Source organism: Oryctolagus cuniculus, chromosome X (assembly GCF_051225735.1).
Source record: "Oryctolagus cuniculus isolate XC-2025 breed Fujian yellow rabbit chromosome X, ASM5122573v1, whole genome shotgun sequence".
NCBI lineage: Eukaryota > Metazoa > Chordata > Mammalia > Lagomorpha > Leporidae > Oryctolagus > Oryctolagus cuniculus.
In genome coordinates, this window is record NC_142888.1 from 917,602 (window position 1) to 933,463 (window position 15,862).

The 15,862-nt window shown below is 40.6% G+C and overlaps 1 long non-coding RNA gene across 2 annotated transcripts in view; it reads left to right on the forward strand.

Moving 5' to 3' along the window:
- Positions 1-8,814, forward strand: part of LOC149119524 (uncharacterized) — a 112,668-nt gene extending 103,854 nt beyond the window's left edge. The window contains exon 5 of one of the 2 annotated variants that reach the window (XR_016228350.1): positions 8,530-8,809. This is a non-coding gene — a long non-coding RNA (uncharacterized LOC149119524). Of the gene's footprint in view, positions 1-8,529 lie in introns of both variants that reach the window. The other variant, XR_016228354.1, reaches the window with a different exon arrangement.
- Positions 8,815-15,862: the final 7,048 nt, after the last annotated feature.

Below are 15,862 nucleotides of genomic sequence, written 5' to 3' on the forward strand. Positions count from 1 at the left end.
GAGCCTTTCTTATATGATTTTATGCCGGAGCTTGGAAGACTACACACTCAAAGACTAAATTTGGACTCCCTCCTATTTTTGTGGATAAGGTCCAGTTGGAACCCCATCCTGCTCATTTCCGTTGCCTAGGGCTGTTTTCACACTAGACTAGAGTTGTTGAATAGTCATATTAGACACTGTATGGACATGTTTACTATCTGGGCCTTTATACAAAGTCTGTGGACCCCTGCCTGATGCAGTCTCTGTCCACAAGTCAAAATGGTAGACAAAGGCATTGAGTGTACCATGTGGTCGTACTGGTATCATTAAAAACATGTGGACACCAGGCTTAGAGAATTTAGTATAAAAATCTTAATTTACGGGAGATGGGAGGGGTGCGAGTGGGAGGGAAGTTATGGGGGGGGGAGCCATTGTAATCCATAAACTGTACTTTGGAAATTTATATTTACTAAATAAAAAAAAAAGAAAGAAGAAAAAAAGTCTATACAGTAAGGGCTATAAATGATTGGACTTCAAAAAGCATCAAAATAAACTGATCTTTTAATTCCAAAAAAAAAAATCTTAATTTACAATACTTCTTAAAGGAATGAATGCCACTTGGTAAACTTTTTCAACGATATAAAAATAAAATACAAAACATCAAATATGCCTATCCATTCTGAACAGCACAGAATATTATGAAGATATAGATAAAATAAATATTTGTGAACTATTTCACACTCCTTGGGAAAGTGATGCCCTACTGAAGCACAGAGAAGTATGTAAATAGGCCATGTGGCATAGGTTTCAAAGTGAAGTGTCTAATGTCAGTAAAGTTATTCTCTTGTAATTCTTTTTATTACTGAACATCAAAAGACAGTGGAAACTTAAAAGCATAATGGGATGGAGTGGATGCCTGGAAAACACCATGTCAAACTAAACAACAAATGTTACTTTCACTATTAGCATCCTCCTCCTCAAAAACAGGACGTTTTTAAAAAAATCATAATTATCATCCTAAATAAAGCTAGGAATGTGTTGAAGAACATAATTGCATAAAGCTTTCTACAACACTTTCTTTTTTTATTTTATTTATTTATTTATTTATTTATTTATTTTTTGACAGAGTGGACAGTGAGAGAGAGAGACAGAGAGAAAGGTCTTCCGTTGGTTCACACTCCAATGGCCACCATGGCTGGCACACTGCAGCCGGCGCGCTGCACTGATCCGAAGGCAGGAGCCAGGTGCTTCTCCTGGTCTCCCATGGGGTGCAGGGCCCAAGCACGTGGGCCATCCTCCACTGCCCTCCTGGGCCACAGCAGAGAGCTGGCCTGGAAGAGGGGCAACCGGGACAGAATCCGGCACCCCGACCGGGACTAGAACTTGGTGTGCCGGCACCGCAGGCAGAGGATTAGCCTATTGTGCCATGGCGCCGGCCTCTACAACACTTCCAAACTATTAGTCTCTCTCAGAGAAGCCCTGAGTTAGGTGTGAGTTTGAGAGCATAGAAACATTTTTTTCTTTTGTTAACTGACACTTTATACTGTACATGTATATTTAAGAGGTACAATTTGATGTTAGAAATTTATTTTTACACCTGGAAAGTTAGCAGTCATTTTTTTAAAAAAAGATTTATTTATTTATTTGAAAGTCAGAGTTACACAGAGAGAAGGAGAGGAAGAGAGAGAGAGAGAGGTCTCCCATTACACTGGTTCACTCCCCAATTGGCCACAGTGGCCAGAGCTGTACCAATCCGAAGCTAGGAGCTTCTTCCAGGTCTCCCACTTGGGTGCAGGGGCCCAAGTACTTGGACCATCTTCTAGTGCCTTCCCAGGCCACAGCAAAGAACTGCTTGAGAGCTCAGCCAGGAATGTGTACCATGGGAGGCAGCAAGTGATGACTCAAGTAGTTGGGTCTCCGTCACCCATCTGGGAGACCCAGATTGAGCTCCTGACTCCTGGCTTCAGCCTGACCCAGACTTGGCTATTGCAGACTTTTGGAAGTAAACCAGTGTGTGAAAGATATCTTCTGTCTCTGTCTCTGCCTTTGGAAGCAATTAATTAAGCATCAATTTTTTATTTTAACTTTTATTTAATAAATATAAATTTCCAAAGTACAGCTTTTGGATTACAGTGGCTTCCCCCCATCACTTCCCTCCCACCTGCAACCCTCCCATCTTCCTCTCCCTCTCCCATTCCATTCACATCAAGATTCATTTTCAAGTCTCCTTATATACAGAAGATCAATTTAGTATATATTAAGTAAAGATTTCAACAGTTTGCACCCACACAGATACACAAAGTGTAAAATACTGTTTGAGTATTAGTTGTAGCATTAATTCACATTGTACAACACATTAAGGACAGAGATCCTACATGGGAAGTAAGTGCACAGTGACTCCTGTTGTTGACTTTACCAATTGACACTCCTGTCTATGGCATCAGTAATCTCCCTATGCTCCAGTCATGAGTTTCCAAGGCTATGGAAGCCCTCTGAGTTCTCCGATTCTTATCTTGTTTAGACAAGGTCATAGTCAAAGTGGAGGTTCTCTCCTCCCTTCAGAGAAAGGTACCTCCTTCTTTGGTGGCCCATTCTTTCCACTGGGATCTCACTCGCAGAGATCTTTCATTTAGGTCTTTTTTTTTTTTAATTAAGCATCAATTTTAGAAAATAATGCCTACCTTGAGAAATCCTTTATTATAGAAGTAGGTGAGTGAGATAGGGAAGAAAAAGGCCAAATAAAGGTCATTATCAAGTCAGCACTGTCAGCAACCATAGCTCAGTCCTGCTTCTGGACTCTGGGAGAAAGTATAGACCACTTGCTCCAGAATTATCTTGTCCAAGGGCTGCGGGAGCTGGAATATTTATACACCAACCCGTATAAGCCATTGACGATTGCTACATCAGTGGAGAGTGGGTTGTTTAATATCTCCACACTTGTAATCTGATGTGCAGAACAGCAGAGAGCTAATAAGGCTTCATTAGTCGGAGAAGACCTCCAGACAATTTATTGGAAGTTCACAGTGATAAAATCCAAGGGGATATTGGAATATCATCAACTGCATCTTCACATCTGAGGGTACTTCAAAAAGTTCATGGGAAATGGAATTGAAACCATGAATTTATTTTGGTGCAAAAACAATTTTAAAATCCATGTATAAATTTTTCATATTATGCATTTCACATATATCATAAAAAAATTTTGAAGTGAAAACTTTTAGTCAATTTTTGCATAAAAATAAACTCATTTTTAATTCCATTTTTCCTTGAAAATTTTGAAGTGCCTCTACATATGCCAGAGGAATCATTATGTCAGCTTAATCAGAATGTTTTTTTATTGTTTTTCTGTCATCTTTAACATAAAAGACAAGTTCCTTATAATGATGTGCCAGGTGCTTCATGATTTGGCCTGTCCGTCCCATTGCCCCTGAATTTGACAACTCCAGGTTCCACATCAGATATACCTCTGTAACAGTGTTTCTCCACTTGAATGCACATTGGAATTATTCAGGTTACTCAAAAGAAACACTAATCCTGGGTGCCACCTGACCCTGGGCATGGCCTGGACACTGACATTCTTTGTAACTCTTCTGATAATTCCAAGGTGTAGCCAAGGTTGAGAAACAACTAGAATGTTGTTTCCTGGGGACAGGACTGTGCCATTCATCTTTGTATTCTCCCCTATTACAGGATTCACTCTTGAATCTTGAATCCCGTGATAGGTGCTCGACCAATGTTTGTTAAATTAATAGAATAAAGAGTGTAAGAGAAGCAAGTCTCTTGTAAAGAGAGGCAAAACTTAGAATCAATATTGGCTAAACATCTACTAGAAGCTAATATTCATGCACATTAGATGCTTCTGTGCTTTTAGTCATCACAGCAGCCTCGTGTTGCTTCCTTCTGCTGTATTTTTCCCAGGGGAGAAAGCTAACAGTTACAAAAGTTGACTCATCCAAGGTCAGAATGCTGAACCATGAGTCAAAATTTGATCTGTACGTGTCCAAATCCCAGGACCTTTTCCTATCTCAGTTCATACCTGGAAAGTGGAAATCCCACTAGAATGTGATTTGTTTTCCTATCACAAGGCTCTGAAAGGGGGTGCCTGGAGATTCTTGAAAGCAGTGGAGAACTTGGAATCTTAATTCTTTGAAAAGATTTATTTATTTATTTGGAAGTCAGAGTTAAACAGAGAGGCAAAGAGAGAGGCAGAGAGAGAGAGAGAGAGAGAGAGAGAGAGAGGGAGGGAGAGAGAGAGAGAAAGAGAGAAAGTGCTCCCTTTCACTGGTTCACTACCCAAATGGGGCTGGGCTGGAGACAGGAGCTCAGAACTCACTCAAGGTCTCTCACATGGGTAGCAGGGACCCAATTACTTGAGCCATCACTTTCTGTCTTCAGGTTCTACATTGATGAGAGGCTGAAATCAGGAACTGGTACCAGGAACTGAACCTAGGCACTCTGATGTGGGATGTGGGCATTGTAACTGTCAGGCCAATTGTCTGTCTCCAAGACAAGGTAGAACTTGAATCTGCAGAAGGACCTCATGGTTCTGATACCATAAGGCACTCTGATATTCCACATGCTTGAAGGTGGGGCCTAAACACCGACCATCAGTGCTGTGGCAGGCAATGAAAAATTAGAAGCCACCAAGTCCAATAGGAGCCAATTCAGTGTTACTGAGATGTCACCATAGTATCTTGATTTGTGAAATCCAAGTCTTATACAATGACTTTATTATAGTTTGCAATATGGCAAATGCCGGAGTGACCCAGTAAGCAAGAGGAAGGGTAGATCACTCTGTGGCTGCAGCCTGTGAATAAGAAGTAATACAAATGAAAGTGTCACCAACCAAAACCAAAATTGCAATTTTAGGGGGGCTATAGAGAGTACCTAAGTAAACAGGTAATATTTCCGTTTCTAAACACCAACAGTTCAACAATTTAAAACATGACAGTGACTGCTATGCCACCAGCTTTTTCCATTCCCCCCCTCCAAAAAAAAAATGATGTGAGGGGGAAAGCTACCAGTTCACACATTAGCATTTTTCCCATTACATCAACAAAATAATACATATCATGGACAAGCCTTAAGTAGAATGGTATAAAATATATATAATGGTCAAAAATATGAACTCTAAGGCTATTCAGCGGATTACAAATTTCCAGCTACTGTTTACCCATTTGTGCAGAAGGCAAAGGACAATACTAGCATGCTGTCTTTGGTTTCATCAATTTACATATTGTGATGTACAAAAGGAGCCACTTTGAACAATATAAACACATCCTGGCCATTAACTGTAATGCTAGAAAACACTGCCCTACCTTTTAAATACAGAGATTTCTTGCCACTCATTCTGCTAAGCTTTTCCTCCTACAAATCTGGGAAACAAAGACTTGACAAATCTGACAGGGACTCAGAAACTGCACATTCCACGTCTATATTTCTGTCTCCTGACTTGTTGACATCCTTTTGATGATGTGTGAAGTATTAAATCTGAAATGCTCAGTGGATTTCACAAATGCAGTGATGCTCTCAATTTGGCCCACGTCCAGAGGAGTGTAGCTATGCCTGAGAGCTGCAAGAGAACTTGATGTTGGGTTTGTAATTCAATAACATTGTGCTTCAGAAGGAAGAAAAATATGAAAGTTTGTGGTACTATGCCACTGTCATTGTCTCAATGAAGTGAGAACTAGGATGTTAAAAATGTTAACACGTGAATAAGAAATGTGCTCCGTTTCAGCATTAATTTCTCAATGTAAAATCTCGATATATAAGGTTCATTGCCATGTGCTTGCTGGACCAATGTGTATTCTGAAATCCAAAGCCTTGCAGTCAGATTAATCAATCTGTGTTGGGCTCCTACATCAGCCTCTCAGTGAAGACCAAACTCCACCCATGGCTCTAGTTATGTCTATTTATGGTGCCAAAATCAAAAGACAAAAAAGGGCTGTAAACATGCAGTTGAGTCTCTCCCAGCACAAATGGAATGAACAGAACATTTATCATAACAGATATGAATAAGTCACTCTCCCAACTGTCTCAAGTAGGCAAACCAAAAAACTACTTTACCTTCCAGCACTAAAATATCTGTTATTAGAAGTATTTTTTCCTGTTTTCCCAATTTGTTTCACTGCGAGAATGAATCTCATAGTTAATGAGAAAGGGAAAACATGGAATCAGGAAGCTGTTCACGAAAGAGTTTGGGAAGCAAGGCACAGATGCCTTTGGAGTCCACTGCTTTTCCAGGGAGTTCTGAGGATCCTTAAAAGAGGGGTGGGAGGGCCTGCATCTTCTTGCCTTCTTTGTAAATCCTGTTCTCTTCCTTATCTAGCAAGTCTTTATCTAGTTTGCTTCATGCAAGCCTAGCTCTGTCTTAGCACAATTTATTTTTCATCTAGGCATAGAGTTCCCTCAGGACCTAAGCTTATGAAACTCATTTTTTCCTGTTCCCCCTTACCCCTCTTCACCCGTGGTAACATCCTTTTCTATATGAGATAGCTACCCAAATGATCTAGAAGACCAAAGAGGATGTAGAATATACATTTTTTAAAAAAGGGAGGAGATTGGAGCCCCAAGAACAATCACTTGTGCTAACTTTGCCCATGGACATTTGCCTACAGCTACAGGCAAAATCGGTGAGATTCACTGCACACCAGTGGTCTCTCACTGGGTAGTGAGAAAGGGGTTTCCCTAGAAAAAAAACTTTGTTCATGGCTTGATTTCTTTATTGTTTTTACAGAGATGTAACAAACACACATACAGCTGTGTAAAGTGTATGAAAGTATACAGTTCAAAAGAGATTTATAAGTGTGTACACCTGTGTAATCACACAGATCACATTCTAGAACATTTTTGGCACCGCAGAAGTTTCTTTCATGTTCCTCCCCTGCCAATAGCCCCTTCCCCACTCACTCCACAGCAGTAATAATTATTCTGAATTCCACCATCATCAGTTGTTTTTATGTCTGCTTTATTTATTTATTTATTTATTTATTTATTTATTTGAAAGTCAGAGTTACACAGAGAGAAGAGAGGCAGAGAGAGAGAGAAAGGGGGGGGGGAGGATCTTCCGTCCTCTGGTTCACTCCCCAATTAGCCACAACAGCTGGAGGTGTGCCTATCTGAAGCCAGGAGCTTCTTCCAGGTCTCCCACACGGGTGCAGGGGCCCAAGAACTTGGGCCATCTTCTACTGCTTTCCCAGGCCATAGTAGGGAGCTGGATCGGAAGTGGAGCAGCTGGGTCTCAAACTGGTGTCCATATGGGATGCCAGTGCTTTAGGTCAGGGCGTTAATTCACTGCACCACAGTGCCAGCCCCCCTCTTCTTTCTTTTTAATTTGAGAGAGAGAGAGATCTCCCAGATACTAATTCACTCATCCAGTTGTTTGAAATGATCAAGATGTATCTGGACCGAAATCAGGAACCAGGAACTCAATCCAGGTCTCCCATGTGGATGGCCAAAACCCAGTTACTTGAGCCATCATCACATGCTGCCTGCTGCCTCCAAGGCTCTGCATTAGCAAGAAGCTGGAGTCAGAGGAGATGGAGCTGGGTACACAACCCAGATACTCTAATATGGGAAACAGGCATCCTAACCAGCATATTAAATGCTAGGCCAAATTCCTGCCCCTTTACCTCACCTCTTCTTCATCTTCATGTACCCCAAGCATCCATCATGTTTGGCTTCTCTCATTCACTGCAATACATGGGACAGTTATTCATACAGCTGCATATATCATTGGTACTTTCTTTTTCATTGCTATAGAGTATTCTATTGTTTGAATATGTCACAAATTATTTTCCATCCTACTGATGGAATTTAGGTTTTTCCAAGCTGGGGCTATTATAAATGAAGCTGAAGCAAACATCCAGGGCCATGTTTTTAAGCTCTCACTTCTTAGCAGCGTAGAATAGCTGGGCCACAGGATAGGCTTTTCTTTAGAATTAGCAGACAATAAATGGTTCCCCTTTGAGAAGTTCAGGTACAATTTTTAGCAATGCATTTAATCTCTTTATGAACCTCAGTCATTTGACTTCATAATGCGATTGCCAATAGTAAAGACCTAGTTATGCAAAAATCTATTGCATAGAGGCTAAGCAGAAATACCATATATGTTTCTTCCCAAAAGTAAGCCCTGTTTATTTTCCACCAATGATATGCATCTATAAGTTTAATCCCACTGTGAAAAATTAAAATCTTGAGCACTGGGAATTGTATCCTCCCTAAATTGCAATCTAATTATGCAGTATGCCAAGGTCGTAAATAAGTTTCAGTTACTTGCCAGTTCACCAAGACATTTAATTAGCTGTTCCTACTCTCATCGCCTTATTCCCTCTGGAGATACACAGGTACTAAAAGAAATGAATTAAACATTCTTTAATATTCACTTGGCAAAATGTGTCATTCAGCCTGCAATTAAGTGAGTGGTTATATATGAGGCTGGCAAGTTTATATATTTGTAAAATATCCCCCCAAATCAATTGTGTTTTTTTTTTTTTCACCACAGGGTATAGATTTCTCAGACTACTTACACTGGTCTTATGTTTCTTTTAGGGCTCTGAAATTCTATGTGAAATTGTAGAAGGAAAGGAAGCTGGGGCCAGCGCTGTGGTGTAGTGTGTACAGCCACTGCCTGTGATGCTGGCATCACAGATGGACACCGGTTCATGTCCCAGCTGCTCCATTTCTCATCCAGCTCCCTGCTGATGGCCTGGGAATGGCAGCTGAAGGTAACCCAAGTACTTGGGCCCCTGCCACCCACATGGGAGACCCCAATAAAGCTCCTGGCTCCTGGCTTCATTTCAGTACAACCATCTAGGAGTGAAACAGCACATGAAAGATCACTCTCTTTCTCTCCTCCCCTCCTACCTTGTAACTCTTTCAAATAAATAAATGTATCTTTAAAAAATAATTGTTATTTATTTCAAAGTCAGAATAAAAGAGATAGGAGAGACAGAGATCTATCCACTGGCTCACTCCCCAGATGGCTACAAAGGCCAGGGCTGGGCCAGGCCCAAGCCGGGAGCCTGGAGCTTCTTCCAGGTCTCCCACAGGGGTACGGGGCCAAAGCACTTGGGCCATCCTCTACAGCTTTCTCAGGCCATTAGCAGGGAGCTGGATCAGAAGTGGAGCAGCTGGAGCATGAGCCAGCACCCATATGGGATGCCAGCGTTGTAGGCAGTGGCTTAACCCAGTACACCACAGCATTGACCTCAATGACCTTTTTTTCCAAAAGATAAAGAAGGAAAATAAAGGAAATGAAGGGAAGGGAAAGTAGATGGGGGGAAGAGGAAGTCAGGCTCCATTTTCCTGTATTAATGTCACACTTCAAGCTATTAACATTCCTTGCCTTGCCTCACCCCACCCCACCACATCACTATAATGATTCACATAACCACTAAGATTGATCAGGCCAAGTTTGTCCTTAGAAACTTCGTCTTCAGAAGTCTCAATGGCTTTTGGCACACTGTGGCCAGAATCATCTCCTTATAAATTCTATAAGCTTTTCTAGATGAATATTTCTGGATGGTTACTTCAAAATACAAAAGCAGCAAATCAACAGTCTAGACAAATATCCAAAATACTTAAACTCTACGTATCCACCCAGAGAAAAATAAGCAAACATTTCTAGATAGAATAGGTGTATATTTTTGATCTCACATTATTCAATAGGTGCAGAGATGCAAGAAGCTAATGAGAGACAAGAGTTACATGAGAGAAAGCTCTATGACATTGATCTGGACAATTTTTTTTCCTTATATGACCTACAAAGCATAGGCTACAAGAGCAAAAGTAGACAAATTGGATGGCATCAAACTATAAAGCTTCTGCATAGCAAAGGAGGCAATTAACAATGTAAAGAGACAACTCATCAAGTGGGAGAAAAATGCTGTCTCACTACTTGTTAAGGAAATGAGAATTAAACTCACAATGAAATATCACCTCAGACCTGTTTAGAATGGCTTTTATCAAAAAGACTAAAGATAAATGTTGGTAAGGATGAGGAGAAAATGGAATCCTTGAACACTGTTAGTGGGAATGTAAATTAGTACAGCCATTGTGGAAAACAGTAGGGAAGTTCCTCTGAAAACCAAAAATAGAACAATCTGGCAATCCCATTATTAAATATATATCCAAAGGAAATGAAATTAGTATCCTAAAGACACATCTACACTCCCATGTCCATTGCAGTATTATTCATGAATCCCAAGATATGCAATTAAGGTGTCCATCAACAGGTAAATGAATAGAGAAAATAAGGTACATATATACAATGGAATACCATTCAGCCTTTGAAAGGGGGAATATCCTGTTGTTTGCATCCAAATGGATAAATCTCGAGGACACTAAGCTAGGAGGAATAAACCAAGTATGCAAAGACAAATTCTATATGATCTCACTTACATGGGGAATGTAAAAAAATTGAAGCAATAGAAGTAGAGGACATAATGATGGTTCCCAGAAATTGGAGGTGAGGAGGGAGAGAATGGGGACTTGTTGATTAGAGAATACAAAACTCCAGATAAACAGGAGGAAGAGATCTTGAGATCTATTGCACAGCATAGTAACTATACTCAATAATAACGTATAGTTTACTGCAAAAGAACTGACAATAAATTTCAAATGCCTCACCAAAAAGAATGATTGATAAGCAAGGTGATGGATATGCTAAAATGAAGCTAATCAACACACTCATTGCCTTCTTTATCTTTTTTATCATTCTATATCATATGTCAAAACATCACATTGTACCTCACAAGTGTACACAATTGTGATCTGCCAATCAAAAGTCAGTTAATAATAGCAAAATACCTAAAAGAGTTGCAAATCATGGATTAATCAGATAGTGATAAAAGGTAAAACAAAGCACATTGAATTCCATACTGATAACTCTTAAGTAGGAAGTTCAGAGTGGGTTCTCCAGTTCTGATGGTCCCCTGAAAGAAAGATGCATCAGTATATAAAGAAGGTCCTGTTGCAAGGTAAAGTACAAGCCCCATTTAGCCTGTTCCACTGAAGAATGAGCAGATTATGTGAGACGTTTTCATTAAAGAAGTTGGCAGAATGGCAATTGGGTTTTTATGTCTTGACACAGTCATAACTCATGCTCATTGAGAAATAATGAGTTGCCATAGAAGCTATGTCAATTTCATAAGTCAAACAACAGAAAATATAATAAGCCAGGTGATGAGAGTTAGGTTTTCATAAGGTAGCGCAGAGGAAAATTTTATCAAATCATGGAGTTCAGAGAGAGATGTTAGACATCACCAAAGATGAGGAAAATCTTGGCCAAACAATGCAATAACTTGTCTAAGAGAAAAAAGTTAGAGAATTAACCAGCTATGATTGCTAGGAACCTTATGAAATTCTTGGCCTTATCTAATATGAGTTATATATTTTCCCACTCATATATATGAATATAAGTCTTCTGTTATATCAGTCTATGATTATTGCTAATTTACAAACAAGAAGATGGTTAATAGTTACCACTAAGGATGGGGCAGAGGTGGGAAATCTAGTTATTATCTTAACATTTTACTTCATAAACCCATTTATTTTTTGAAATTTTTAAAGTGTTCACTGGAGGGCACAATTAATGTATTATTTTAATTTAAAAACTTGTATAATCTGAAAGAAAGAAAATCCAGACTCCATAAAATATTAAATTTGCCTATTAGAAATCTCAGAACATCTACATGAGAAAATTATACCCCCCAAATAAAAAACAGTAGCAACCCAGGAAATATATGTATCATTTATATTATGGCATTAATTCCAAAGGGCCTATTCTAATTAATAAGAAAATGCAGAACAAACAATAGAAAAATGGATAAAGAATATAAGCAAGTGGGGGCGCCGGATTCTGTCCCGGTTGCCCTTCTTCCAGGCCAGCCCTCTGCTGTGGCCAGGGAGTGCAGTGGAGGATGGCCCAGGTGCTTGGGCCCTGCACCCCATGGGAGACCAGGAAAAGCACCTGGCTCCTGGCTCCTGCCACCGGATCAGCACGGTGCGCCGGCCGCAGCGCGCCGGCCGCGGCGGCCATTGGAGGGTGAACCAACGGCAAAGGAAGACCTTTCTCTCTGTCTCTCTCTCTCACTGTCCACTCTGCCTGTCAAAAATAAAAAAAAAAAAAAAAAAAAGAATATAAGCAAGTAATTTACAGGAAATAAATTATAAATAGCTAATAAACATGTGAAAACATGCTGAAATTCACTTATAATTTTAAAAATACAAATAAAGATTCCTTTTACATTGTCAAAAACATTTCATAGATTTGTTAATGCTCAGTGTTTTTGAGAGTACAGAAACATGCATTTTCGTGCACTGTTAATAGAAGTGAGTAGAGGTTTTGGAAGAAATTTGGTGATATCTATCAAATATAAAATTATGCCAACTGTTTAGTTCAGCAATTGTATTTTTAGAATATGTCCTGTGTATCCACTTCATAATGGGTAGGTGGAAGGATGTTTGTAACATCACTTCTTTTAATGAAAAAACTGGAAAAACTTCAAATTTAATCCACAGGAAGTATAGCACATCAGTGCTGTGCAAGGTTATGGACCTTTAAAAGAATGAAGTAGGCCGGTGCCGCGGCTCACTAGGCTAATCCTCCGCCTTGCGGCGCCGGCACACCGGGTTCTAGTCCCGGTCGGGGCGCCGGATTCTGTCCCGGTTGCCCCTCTTCCAGGCCAGCTCTCTGCTGTGGCCAGGGAGTGCAGTGGAGGATGGCCCAAGTGCTTGGGCCCTGCACCCCATGGGAGACCAGGAGAAGCACCTGGCTCCTGGCTTCGGATCAGCGCGGTGCGCCGGCCGCGGCGGCCATTGGAGGGTGAACCAATGGCAAAGGAAGACCTTTCTCTCTGTCTCTCTCTCACTGTCCACTCTGCCTGTCAAAATAAAAAAAAAAAAGAATGAAGTAGATTTGAGTGCTTATGTGAAAGGTAGAGAACACATATTACTAAGTGGCAAAGTACGAGCCCGAGCGGACACGCGTGGGCCCTCTCAGAGTGCTGAGACAGCTTATGTAACACATTCCTTTGGTGTCAATGAAAAAGGTACACATATGTGTATCTAGCAATATTGCTGTAGCGAAGGATATAAGCACACACACACACATGGTAATATTTATATGTACTTTTTTTGTTTTCCTTTTTTTGTGTGTGGCTAGGATTATGGTGAGGTGAGTGAGGCCCTTGTCACAGGCACAAAATTCAAAGGCACACCAAAAAGTTCAGACTTCAAAGTAAGGACTCTTATGCAATATTTCTAAAAATCAAAATTTTTTAAATTAATGATAAAATATCAGTATTTTTAAATAAAAGTAAGTTGTTCTCTTTGTTTTATGACCTATGATAGTGGGTAAAGATGTTTTTACAGCCTTGGGAGGTAGAGATAGTTTCTCGCTCCAGAGCAGATGACAGGTTTGCTTTCTGTTCGATATAATAAAGATACTGTCTCCATTTGCAGCAAAACTCAGGGAGGCGTTCTTGCATCCTATTATAGAAATTTTGGTTTTCTGAAATCAAGGTTGTTCAGTTGTGTGTGCAGCATTTGTTTGGGTTATTCTGGGTTGCCTCTGTGGGACTTGGGGGACCAGGAAAGCTGGCACAAACACAAGGCTCATGCTTCTTGCTTTGCTGTAGTGAAAGTCTTTGTCTCTAACACAGGGATTTGGTGTCTCCTGAGTGCATCCATGAAATCCTTGCTAACTTGTCAGGTTGCTGGTAGGGTAGAAATCATGGACCCTTCACAGTTCTCAACAAGAAGGTTTCTATTCCGCCATTTCAGGAAAAAAGGAATAGTTTGGGTAAAGATTTTGGGGCTCCAAGAGAAATAAAAGCTTGGATTAACTTAAAGGCGGAGCACAAAAAGGAAAGAAGTCCATATGAAGGGGTTAGGGCTGGGACCTTGAAAGAGCCTATGTGCCACACAGATGATTTGGGTTTTGGCTCCACAGGTTTCATGCAGTCAATGGAATATTTGAAAGGAAAATATAACAGTTTCACTATCATTCAGTGGTAGAGGGGTGGAGTGCTGGCTGGAGATGGGAAGAACCATCTCCAGGAGGCTGTTGAAATAGTGGTAAAAAAAATTGCTGACACATTTTGTTCTCTGAGTGCAGCACTGTTCGAGGCTCCTTAGTCAGAATTCTATTCTTTATTCCTGTGAGGAAAGAAATTATTATCTCCATTTTATACATGATGGAAATGACATATAGAGAAGTAAATTAACTTGTACAAGCAAATGGTACATCTGAGATTGAAACTCCACCTATCTGACTCCAAATCCAGGTTCTTAGCTGTTAAGTGAGTATAGTTTTGAGAGATGTATTCTACTTTTTTCATTTAAATTCCTAGCTTGTGATCTTATATCCAATATGGAAATAGGCTTTTTAAGTTAAATTGAATGTTGAGTTCTATCTACATTTACCCTGAAACTTCCAGTTCTCTTTAGCCTTACTACCTTCCAAATGTATTATGGTCATAGTTACTTTCTTGCCTTCAGGCATATTACCTTGTCATTAACATGATATATCTCTATAGTTTTATTCTTGCTCATATCAACCCACACTCTCTACATCTATCTATGTAACTTTCCTAGCCTTCCTAGTGTGAGAAAATTTATAATTGGATATCAGTGGAGAATTTAATGAAACTGCTCTTTAGTCTCCTCCTGGCCATTAATGAAGACTCCAAATAAAATTTCCTTTCCTGTTGTACCATCATGTATTCCAAATTAATATAATTCATAGAATACCAGGGTAATCTATTAAGAAATATAAATAGAAAATACTAATTATGCATATTTATGCAATGCTACTAAACCTAATACATATTGTTTAGTTCAGATTATTTTATTAACAAATGTATCAATCGTCTCTATATAAACTGAACTTCTTAACAATATATGTGTGTGGAAATTAGAAAATAACTCCTAGTTCGACCTATTGATTTCTCAACTAATTATTTAAATCAATATTTTTATTTTATTTTAATAAAAGAGGGAAATTTCCATGCTAGAGAACAACATACTTTGATAAGGAATGAAAAAGGCCAGCGCCGCGGCTCACTAGGCTAATCCTCCGCCTGCAGCGCCGGCACACCCGGTTCTAGTCCCGGTTGGGGTGCCGGATTCTGTCCCGGTTGCCCCTCTTCCAGGCCAGCTCTCTGCTGTGGCCCGGGAGTGCAGTGGAGGATGGCCCAAGTACTTGGGCCCTGCACCCCATGGGAGACCAGGAGGAAGCACCTGGCTCCTGGCTTTGGATCAGCGCAGCACACCGGCTGTGGCGGCGGCCATTTGTGGGGTGAGCCAATGGAAGGAAGACCTTTCTCTCTCTCTCTCTCACTGTCTAACTCTGCCTGTCAAAAAAAAAAAAAAATTAAAAACAGGCTGGCGCCGCGGCTCACTGGGCTAATCCTCCGCCTAGCGGCGCCGGCACACCGGGTTCTAGTCCTGGTTGGGGCGCCGGATTCTGTCCCGGTTGCCCCTCTTCCAGGCCAGCTCTCTGCTGTGGCCAGGGAGTGCAGTGGAGGATGGCCCAGGTGCTTGGGCCCTGCACCCCATGGGAGACCAGGAAAAGCACCTGGCTCCTGGCTCCTGCCATCGGACCAGCGCGGTACGCCGGCCGCGGCGGCCATTGGAGGGTGAACCAACGGCAAAGGAAGACCTTTCTCCCTGTCTCTCTCTCACTGTCCACTCTGCCTGTCAAAAAAAAAATTAAAAACAAAGAAATGAAAAGGTAAATTAGATGGAGATATTCAAATCCTCATGGAAAATAAGACTGAGAATAGGAGAGGGTGGAGTGCGGGTATGGTGGATGGGTATGGTGGGAAGAAATCACTATGTTCCTAAAGTTGTATTCATGAAATGCATGAAGTTTATTTTC